At 42.3% G+C, this 11,633-nt stretch overlaps 1 long non-coding RNA gene across 1 annotated transcript; it reads right to left on the bottom strand.

Moving 5' to 3' along the window:
- Positions 1 to 5,508: 5,508 nt before the first annotated feature.
- Positions 5,509 to 5,873, bottom strand: LOC127332883 (uncharacterized). Its single transcript, XR_011750896.1, has 2 exons — positions 5,735 to 5,873; positions 5,509 to 5,646 (listed from the first exon to the last, which is right to left on the bottom strand). It is a non-coding gene; the product is annotated as an uncharacterized lncRNA (long non-coding RNA).
- Positions 5,874 to 11,633: the final 5,760 nt, after the last annotated feature.

Raw genomic sequence — 11,633 nt, 5'->3', positions numbered from 1 at the left:
GATGAGTGGGTATAAGAGAAGGATGTGATGAGGGTAGATGATCCCAAATTTTGGATTCAATGATGGTTTGAGCTGGACTAACACAAATAGGAATATCAAGATGGCACACTCATGTTGCCATCAGGAGAAGAGTTTGATGTAGTAAAAAGGAAAACAATTTTACCTAAGTCACACATGTGTTTTATTAGGTGAGTTGTATGTCTGACCACTAGAGGTGTTGTTCTTTGAGGTACTCAAGACAGAACTCAACAAGAAATCAAGACAATACATCTACCAACAGATCAAAGAAATTCATCTTAACAGACAGATCAAGGCAATTCGTCTTAATTAGTCTAAAGAAAAAGTTTTTTGTTCCCCCTGATTTTTGAAATATGGACAACTAATCGAGGTTGCAAAAGTTGGGGTGTTACAGATCTTCCACCCTTAAAATAATCTCGTCCCGAGATTACTGAGCGTAGAACTGGAGGGGTTGTAAAGCTTAACGAAAGTTAGACTCCATTCTTCTGTCGGCGTGCCGTTGTTGAGAGGGTCGCAACTTCAGCTTCTGAGAGACATGTTAGATTTCTTCCGAGGGAAAGCTTCGTGAAGGGTTGACTACTCCATGCAGGTGTTGGATCTGTAGCTTCTTCACGATCCTGGCGGAGGTTCAAGACTGTGGGAGGCTTAGTGCACCCAACGGTGCTTGAGCAGGGCTGAAAACCTTTTTAGAGTTAGCTTGATTTTAGTGGAAGACGAAGTCTTCCACCCTTAAGATTTTTCATCTGGTTCTCGGAAAACTCAGAGCTTCTGCCTTGTAGTTCTGTCTGGGGCTTCTGAAGAAGTCATCGGTCTTCCTTGTTCAGCTGAAGGATCTTCGGGGGCGACGTGCAGACCACAACTTCAAGAGGCACTCACGGTGTTAACTCAACCATATGGGACGCGCGGTGAGTTAGTAAGTTGAAGAAATGCATGGTTGGTATCCATATGAAGCCGCAACAGAGGGCGTCGAAGACAATCTTCAGCTTGAGAGTCGGGGCTGACTTATACCAGATAAGAAGTGAGCGGGTAAATTACACCTAACCTTGAGTCTTGAGGTATCTTCAGGAGCTTCACTTGATGAGGACCAGATGAACCATGTGATGTAGCTTTGCTTTGACGCTATTGCTCTCTCAGCTTGTTAGACAGTGTGTTAGAGGGTAGTTTTAAAAAGATTTCCTAGAGTTTAGCGCGATGATGCTCTGATGTTAGACCAAGTTAGTATGTCTTCTTGCAGTTGTGCAGTCACTCTTGAAGGTATGGTCTTCTGCTTTCTTGGCGTAGTAGAGATGCTTCAGTTTATCTTGAAAGTAGTTATCGAAGATAGGGGCCTGGGTTAGTTTTTCCGACGGTTGAAAACAAGCTGTTAACAAGGCTAACTTCTCGAGAAAACTAGCAGTTAGCATTTTAACGGCAAGGTAGATGAGGGTGAAAACATCTTAGAGAGGCTTCCTACGCTGGGTTATCACACTCAGAATGTTTTTAGACCTAAATAGCAAGACAAACACACACACAACAAACGAGATACAAACACTCAAGGCAGCACACTAGGGAAATACAAGCAATCATCAAACCGGACATGGTACTCTAAGTACCAGAAATTCCTAATGCGCGGGGGTAGCTCAATCAAAGAGATTGAGTTTGTCCTATCCATCCTATAGGTTTGGGGGCTGGTCACATATGTCGCCGTCTTCATATTGTCAGCATCAACTTCAACTTGGATCATTGTAGCAGTTGGTGGTGAAGGGGCCGGGTGTTGAGCCGTTGATGTCGAAGTGGAGGCGAAGCGTGTAGAACTTCTAGTCTCGACATCCCGAAAACATGAGGTCTTTGAAGAGGTAGCTATTGAGGTGCTCCCGAAGTTGGCAACTTCTGGTGGCTGGCCTAAAAATTACTAGTCAAGAAAGCTGAGGACTTGATCCCCGACGGCGCAAAAAGTGCATGTCCACGGAGGAACAGGGTCAGCTCCTTAACGAGACTTTGGTGATAACCAAAGACATGATATTATCATTCTTTTATGTGCACACTAAGTCGGCCTCCAATCTTCAATAGCTGTCGTTGGAGATTCATGAGTCTTCCTGTGGGATTGATGTATCTTTGAGTTCGAGTCTCCGGTCTGAGTTGGAGACATCGTCCAATATGTAGGTTTGAAGTGGATGAGACAATAGAGTAAGAATTTTCAAACACTTCTATAAAGCGGAGAGATAAGAATTTAGAAGTTTTGAAGAAACAAGAGGAGTAGAAGCTATGCTTCCGACTAAAGAAATAATTTGTTTCGTAAATAGTTTTTCCCAATTACTTGTCTCCTAACTAACGTCCATGCTATCTAAGGTCTCCTACGATCGGGATGGCTCGATACCAGCTCTGTGGGGACCCCGGACTAGCTGTCCGAAATACCCTGTTATGTATACGATTCACGTTCCCATGATCAGTGTGCCGTGAACACATAACCGAACTGATATCAAATTACATCATCCTTTACAAAACGGAATAAGAAAATTACAATAAGGTCACATGACCCATCTTTACAAGATAGCCTCGAAGGGCCTAATCTCATCATCAGAGTAGCGTAATCACTTCAGCGGCGTAGAGCCCAAGTCATACGCCTTAACCCTACGAACAGGCGGCGGGAAGACGTTCCTAGCTCGCATAGACGTCGTCAACTCCTTCTTCATCTGTCGAAGTCCTCCAGGTCTGGCCAAGTAAATAGCCAGGGACAAAGCCGTGAGTACATTTGAATTGTACTCGCAAACCATCAAGAAGGTGATAACAATTCTAACTAAAGAAGACAAGAGAGGAAGAATAGTTTCTCTGGTGGATATAGCATGTGAAAGAGAATCAGTTTCTCTTGTGGATATAGCATCCCACATCACAGTTGAAGGGGACACTAAGAAAGTCCTATGACATCTCTATATCTTTGTTAAAGCAGAGTTCCTCTACATGAAACACTAGGAAGGGTCACCCTCTTTTGTTTCATTTTCCTCGACCATCTCCACATGGTCGGCACACCATCTTTCCCGTACCCTTCCGGTACTTCCAACACACATTTCCTTTGGAAATCATTTTCAAAACCAAAACTCGACACAGCTCTGTAACGGCCATCCCAACCGTCCATGACCGCGGACGCGGCTATTCGAATAGTTTTGACTCTGCAGAGTTTGCACACTTTCACCACAACTATCCAGATACCTATCGTGTGGGCATCATCCCCGCATAACGACATATGCCACGACGGATACCCGAACATAACCTTTCGCCCATTCGACTTAACACGAGGTCCTACCCTATGGAGTATGTACCTCCCCGGCACCGTGGCAGCTCACCTCCTCTAGAGCGTGGCTCCACCGCCAAGCCAGGAGACCCATAGTGTCTTCCGGACGGGTCAGCCCCGAAGGCCTCCCGTTATACTATTGTCCCAACCATGACAACCCGGACTCGGGGGTAACCGTACCCTTGTATAGTTGTGCGGTGCCTCATGCTAAGAAGAACAAACGTCAAGTTAAGCCCCGTGCCCACGTTGGAGTAGCTATGGTTGCGCTGTGTAATTGTTCCGGGCGAATACAAAGAACCATGTGTCGTTTTTCTCAAAACTCAACTCACACACACACATTCCTTTTCTCAAACATCTTTGACAAGATCCTCTTTGCCTTCATAAACCATACACTTGGGTAAGGTTATCTTACCCAAGGTTTTCATAAACATTTACAACAAGGTAAACCTTGAGGGGTTCCCAACCTAAAGTTTTATGTAGGAGCTAAGATACATCAATGGCATGATGCTAGCCGTCATACCTCTAAGGAGATGATAATTGAGGTGTCAAGGGGATTATACATGCTTAGGATAAGCACGCATGGGGACAACATAAGTAGGAGGATTCGACAAAAGGGTCACGATGTTGATCATCATACCACTAAGAAGATGGTAAAATAGGTGGTCAAAGGGGGCATACATGCTCAGGGTAAGCATGCATAACAACAACAAGGGGTTCAACATACTTGAGAGTAAGTATGCATAACATCAACAAAAGGTGTGGCACTCTTGGGAGTAAGTATGCATAGCATCACAAGGTAGAAGGTATAACAAGGGCATGATACTAACCATCATACCACTAAGGGGTGCAAAAAGGGTGTCAAGAGGTCGACACACACAAGATAAGTGGGCATACCCCTCACACTTAGAGGGTACACCAAGATCATGATAATGAAGACCACCATTTCACTAAAGGGGGTTGTAGGTGAGGTGTCAAAGAGAATAAACATGCTCATGGTGAGCATGCTCCATCAACATAAGTAGAAACAACACAAGATAGATCGAGAGACAAGAACAACAACAAAGTAACCACAATATGTGATTAAACATTCAGAGATCAAGAGATGGCTTGCCTTGGCTTATTTGCCCCTGGACTTCTTCAACTCCATCAAATAAGAATTCCCACAGTACAAATAAAATCCTTGTCCGATTCCACTTCTTCTTCTTCTCCTCCGAAATTGTTCGCATCTATCGCCGGAAAATATAAAAGGAACACAATCAATCACATTGCTCCAAACATAACAAGCATGCAACATTCAACAATCAATAGCTAACCACTTTACTAAGGGCTAACATACAAAAGACTTATAGATACTACAAAGCAACTAAAAGAAAACCCCATTTATTTACCTAGTAAAGGTATGAGAGTGCCACGACTTAGTAATTGCCTCTCTAGGTATCACCATGGCACAACTAAGTATCCCCTGGTAGATAACATCATAAAGAGGACAAGAGCATTAGTTTGACATCAAATACATTCACAAAACATTTGCAAACATTTTTGGAAAAGTAGAAAACAGTTTTTCTAACTTAGTTTGCTCACATAACACAACATCCAAAATAGGAAGCAAACCACATTCCACATCATTTGAAAACTTAAGCAAAACAAAAGGGCTAAAGTTGAGTTGCAGAGGTTTTGTTTTGCAAGCATAAAACAAAGGTTGCCCAGTTCTAAATAAAAGAGTTGGTCAAGGTTTTTAAATAAACCCAACAAGTTTTGGTCCAACAATGCATGTCACACATATACCTTACTAACAGTAACAAAAATGCATGAACAGAGACTAACACTATTTTTCCTAGATGGCTAGTACTAATACAAGACTAGCCCAATTGGATTCACTCAAAAATATTAAACCTACAAATTTAGGAATTTGTTTGAATCTGACTGTACAGAAAACAAGATCTGTAAGCCATAAATCGTAGAAAAATCCTAAAAATATGGGACCACTGGCATTTGGAAGGTTTTGAAAAGGTGGTTCTTACCCAGTTTGTTTCATTCAAAAATTCATTCCCAAGCTCCTGATTTAATTCGACCAAGTCAGATCTGACCAGATCTTGATCTGTGAACCATTTCAGTTTCAGGAGGTCAATCGAAGTGAAACCACCGCCAAAATGAAGGTACTGGAGAGGGCTTTCACCCAAAATTGAGTTTGCTCAAAAAGGTTTTGTAAAACGGAAGAAATCTAACAAACAATGATTCTGCATGTTTGCAGAACTTTATTTATCATGCAAAATCCGTAACGAATTTGAGGATGAGACCAACGCCAAGTTGTAGATATTTTCAATGCCTATCTGCAGAACTTTGAACCACTCGATTTGGATCTGCACACGAGATTTGGCGGATTTTACAAGATCGTACCAGAATCTGAAACAGCAAGAAACAGAAATTACTGCAAGGTTTTGGACGAACTTTGCTCAAGAACTTCAGATCTGAGGATAGCTCAACCTTCTCCATGCTTGGACCAACATGCACCTGCATCAAGATCCAATCTTAGCAATGGAGGGAGAAGAAGAGGAGATTAAACCATCTAAGGTTGGGGAGAAGATGGAGGGGAGGCTCTCATGGTGAGGATGAGCTTGAGGGAGGAAGGAGCTGCATCTTGGTGAGCTTTCCATGGCCATGGCCGGCCATGAAGCTAGGAGGAGAAGCAATTTCGTGGGGAGAGGTAGGAGGAGAGTGTGTGGGAGTGGAGGAGAGAGTGGGGAGTGGAAAAGTGAGAGCAAGTGAGGAGGGGGTGGGCTGCCAAGCCCCTTTATATAGAGGGAGAGGGGGTGGGCTGCCTCCTCATTGATTGGGTTGGTTGGGAGGTAGCCTCTTCATTGATTGGGTTAGTTGGGAGGCTGGTTTGGGGAAGAGATATTTGACCCAAGCTGAATTTATTTGTGGCATTGGGAAGGGACAAAGGAGGAGAGGCATCCCAAGGTGGAGTAATTATGTGAGAGAGAGAGAAATGGAGAGGCATGATGCATGTGTGCCATGGCATGGTCGGCCACATATTTTTGGCCATGCACAAGTGATCAACAAGAGATAATTGCTACACATGCATGACACCCAAGGTTGAGTGCCTCACAAATTACTAAAATGGTGGTCTAAAAAGATATACAATTTTAGGCAAAGTGATACTAATGCACAAGGGTGCTAAAGTAGATGGTGGTGACATTCGACCTGATAAAAGATGTGTCCAAGAGATGATGGTGGTGATGGTGATTTAGACAATGGTAGAGCAAGGCTAGGAGAGATGGTGAGTGAAGTAACCATATACTCACAAGGATGAATATATTGACATACATCATCAATTCATGAGGTCAAGGTGATGATGGAAAATAATAGAGGAGTGAGATAGGCATAATGAAATATAAGTTGCTCTTCAAATAAGAGGTCAATTGGGAGTGATTTGAAAGTATCAAATGATTATCCATTTGATCAAGAATTGGAGGATGGAGGGGATACAATGTGGTAGATCAGAGATGTGCATAAGATGTGCAAGTTTTGCCATTTGAGAAAGGATTCATTTGAAAAGTATATGGAACACCTCAATTGTCTAGACACAATTGGGAATGAACTCAAGTGGAATGGAATTTTGAAGATGTTGAGAGAAAACTAGTTGGAACATAGGGGTTCAACATATTCTACTTTCTCAAGTAAAGTAGAGTTTTTCTCAAATTTAAAGTAAACAAGAAATGGTATGGGTACCATAAACAAGCCTTTTGTTAAAAACAAAGCAACATAGAGAGTAATGTTTTAGAAATCAGTGCTTGGTAGAAATGGGATGAGAAAACAAAACCCATTTCAGTTCCTTGTTCTCTTTGAAGAATTATCTTGAAAATATTTAATAAAACTAGAAGTAGTTTTGTGATCAAAACTAGAGAAGGAAAATTAATAGGATTTTTGAGAGAGAAAACTAACTTAGGGAGAAGTGTTCTCAAGGGTAGATGATGGCTACAAAATGTACCCACCATTCCCACTCTTGGTTTTGTGAAGATTAGACTTGAGTAAAGACAAGAGGTAAAATTGAAGGAAGTGATCTAGAGTTGAATCATTGAATAGGATACAAGATCAAGTTGAATATATGAGCTGCAAGGATTGACTGAGACATGCAAGACGTGGAGGTTGAAGAGGATGTTGCATATATGAGATCCATGCATTGAGGTCAACAATAACAGTGGTGGTTGCTTAGATATCAACTGCCAAAGTCTGGAACTTATAAGCTTGCCAAAACAGATTGTTGACTTGGCTTCAGAATCAACCTATGATGAGTGGGTATAAGAGAAGGATGTGATGAGGGTAGATGATCCCAAATTTTGGATTCAATGATGGTTTGAGCTGGACTAACACAAATAGGAATATCAAGATGGCACACTCATGTTGCCATCAGGAGAAGAGTTTGATGTAGTAAAAAGGAAAACAATTTTACCTAAGTCACACATGTGTTTTATTAGGTGAGTTGTATGTCTGACCACTAGAGGTGTTGTTCTTTGAGGTACTCAAGACAGAACTCAACAAGAAATCAAGACAATACATCTACCAACAGATCAAAGAAATTCATCTTAACAGACAGATCAAGGCAATTCGTCTTAATTAGTCTAAAGAAAAAGTTTTTTGTTCCCCCTGATTTTTGAAATATGGACAACTAATCGAGGTTGCAAAAGTTGGGGTGTTACAGCTTTCCCCTCGGGACATCACGTACGAAAAAAGAAAAGCAATAAAGTCGCAGATTTTACCAGACTTCATCGCAGAGTGGATGGAGCTACAAAATACGGGACCCCCAGATTTATCGAGAACCTGGACTATGAACTTTGATGGGTCCAAAAGGTTAGAGGGAGCTGGAGCAGGCGTGATACTAATATCACCTTAAGGCGACAAATTAAAGTATGTCTTACGCATGACGCTCCCAAACGCGTCTAACAATGAGGCAGAATATGACGCTCTCATACACGGGATGAAGATGGCGAAGGCTTGTGGTGCAACCCGACTGAAAATCTTTGGCGACTCATAATTGGTGGCTCAGCAGGTCATGAATCAATGTGATGCAGTCAATGAAAGTATGATCGCATACAAGGAGATGAATAATGAGCTGGAGAAACTGTTTGATGGATGTGAGGTAAATCACATCAGTAGGCTAAGTAATGATGAAGCCGATGTTCTTGCAAACATCGGGTCGCAGTGTCTTGCGATTCCACCAGGCGTGTTCTGGGAGGAGATAACAGAGAGATCTACAAAGCCGAAAAAACCAAAGAATAAGGAGAAGGACGAGAAACCCTCGGGGGCTACGAAAGAAGCACCAGAAGAAGAAGAGGAACATGATCTAGTAATGATGGTGCGAATCCCATGGATGCAGGCGTATGATGCGTGTAGTTGACTCATCCGTTGGGAACCCCAAGAGGAAGGTGTGATGCGCACAGCGGCAAGTTTCCCTCAGTAAGAAACCAAGGTTTAATCGAACCAGTAGGAGTCAAGAAGCACGTTGAAGGTTGATGGCGGCGGGATGTAGTGCGGCGCAACACCAGAGATTCCGGCGCCAACGTGGAACCTGCACAACACAACCAAAGTGCTTTGCCCCAACGAAACAGTGAGGTTGTCAATCTCACCGCTTCTTTGTAACAAAGGATTAACCGTATTGTGTGGAAGATGATTGTTTGCAAAAAACAGTAAAACAAGTATTGCAGTAGATTGTATGCGATGTAAAGAATAGGACCGGGGTCCACAGTTCACTAGAGGTGTCTCTCCCATAAGATAAAAGCATGTTGGGTGAACAAATTACAGTCGGGCAATTGACAAATAGAGAGGGCATAACAATGCACATACATGTCATGATAAATATAGTGAGATTTAATTGGGCATTACGACAAAGTACATAGACCGCTATCCAGCATGCATCTATGCCTAAAAAGTCCACCTTCAGGTTATCATCCGAACCCCTTCCAGTATTAAGTTGCAAAACAACAGACAATTGCATTAAGTATGGTGCGTAATGTAATCAATAACTACATCCTTAGACATAGCATCAATATTTTATCCCTAGTAGCAACAGCACATCCACAACCTTAGAACTTTCTGTCACTGTCCCAGATTCAATGGAGGCATGAACCCACTATCGAGCATAAATACTCCCTCTTGGAGTTAAGAGCAAAAACTTGGCCAGAGCCTCTACTAATAACGGAGAGCATGCAAGATCATAAACAACACATAGGTAATAATTTGATAATTAACATAACATAGTATTCTCTATCCATCGGATCCCGACAAACACAACATATAGTATTACAGATAGATGATCTTGATCATGTTAGGCAGCTCACAAGATCCAACAATGAAGCACAATGAGGAGAAGACAACCATCTAGCTACTGCTATGGACCCATAGTCCAGGGGTGAACTACTCACTCATCACTCCGGAGGCGACCATGGCGGTGAAGAGTCCTCCGGGAGATGAATCCCCTCTCCGGCAGGGTGCCGGAGGAGATCTCCAGAATCCCCCGAGATGGGATTGGCGGCGGCGGCGTCTCGATGGGTTTTCCGTATCGTGGCTCTCGGTACTGGGGGTTTCGCGACGGAGGCTATTTGTAGGCGGAAGGGCAGGTAAAGAGGCGGCACGAGGGGCCCACACCATAGGTCGGCGCCGCCAGGGCCTGGGCCGCGCCGCCCTGGTGTTTCGCCACCTCGTGGCCCCACTTCAACTCTCCTTCGGTCTTCTGGAAGCTTCGTGGCAAAATAGCACCCTGGGCGTTGATTTCGTCCAATTCCGAGAATATTTCTTTACTAGGATTTCTGAAACCAAAAACAGCAGAAAACAACAACTGGCTCTTCGGCATCTTGTTAATAGGTTAGTTCCAGAAAATGCACGAATATGACATAAAGTGTGCATAAAACATGTAGATATCATCAATAATGTGGCATGGAACACAAGAAATTATCGATACGTCGGAGACGTATCAGCATCCCCAAGCTTAGTTCTGCTCGTCCCGAGCAGGTAAAACGATAACAAAGATAATTTCTGGAGTGACATGCCATCATAACCTTGATCATACTATTTGTAAACATATGTAATGAATGCAGCGATCAAAACAATGGTAATGACATGAGTAAACAAGTGAATCATAAAGCAAAGATTTTTCATGAATAGTACTTCAAGACAAGCATCAATAAGTCTTGCATAAGAGTTAACTCATAAAGCAATAATTCAAAGTAAAGGCGTTGAAGCAACACAAAGGAAGATTAAGTTTTAGCGGTTGCTTTCAACTTGTAACATGTATATCTCATGGATAATCGTCAACATAGAGTAATATAATAAGTGCAATATGCAAGTATGTAGGAATCAATGCACAGTTCACACAAGTGTTTGCTTCTTGAGGTGGAGAGAGATAGGTGAACTGACTCAACATAAAAGTAAAAAGAATGGTCCTTCAAAGAGGAAAGCATCGATTGCTATATTTGTGCTAGAGCTTTTATTTTGAAAACATGAAACAATTTTGTCAACGGTAGTAATAAAGCATATGAGTTATGTAAATTATATCTTACAAGTTGCAAGCCTCATGCATAGTATACTAATAGTGCCCGCACCTTGTCCTAATTAGCTTGGACTACCGGATCATCGCAATACACATGTTTTAACCAAGTGTCACAATGGGGTACCTCCATGCCGCCTGTACAAAGGTCTAAGGAGAAAGCTCGCATTTTGGATTTCTCGCTTTTGATTATTCTCAACTTAGACATCCATACCGGGACAACATGGACAACAGATAATGGACTCCTCTTTAATGCATAAGCATGTGGCAACAATTATTATTCTCATATGAGATTGAGGATATATGTCCAAAACTGAAACTTCCACAATGAATCATGGCTTTAGTTAGCGGCCCAATGTTCTTCTCTAACAATATGTATGCTCCAACCATTAAGGTGGTAGATCTCTCTTACTTCAGACAAGACGGACATGCATAGCAACTCACATGATATTCAACAAAGAGTTGATGGCGTCCCCAGGAACATGGTTATCGCACAACAAGCAACTTAATAAGAGATAAAGTGCATAAGTACATATTCAATACCACAATAGTATTTAAGCTATTTGTCCCATGAGCTATATATTGCAAAGGTGAATGATGGAATTTTAAAGGTAGCACTCAAGCAATTTACTTTGGAATGGCGGAGAAATACCATGTAGTAGGTAGATATAGTGGACACAAATGGCATAGTGGTTGGCTCAAGGATTTTGGATGCATGAGAAGTATTCCCTCTCGATACAAGGTTTAGGCTAGCAAGGTTATTTGAAACAAACATAAGGATGAAGCGGTGCAGCGAAACTCACA

Source organism: Lolium perenne, chromosome 2 (assembly GCF_019359855.2).
Source record: "Lolium perenne isolate Kyuss_39 chromosome 2, Kyuss_2.0, whole genome shotgun sequence".
NCBI classification, from domain to species: domain Eukaryota; kingdom Viridiplantae; phylum Streptophyta; class Magnoliopsida; order Poales; family Poaceae; genus Lolium; species Lolium perenne.
The sequence above is the reverse complement of the archived record's forward strand: the minus strand, read 5'-3'. Positions and strand labels throughout refer to the sequence as shown.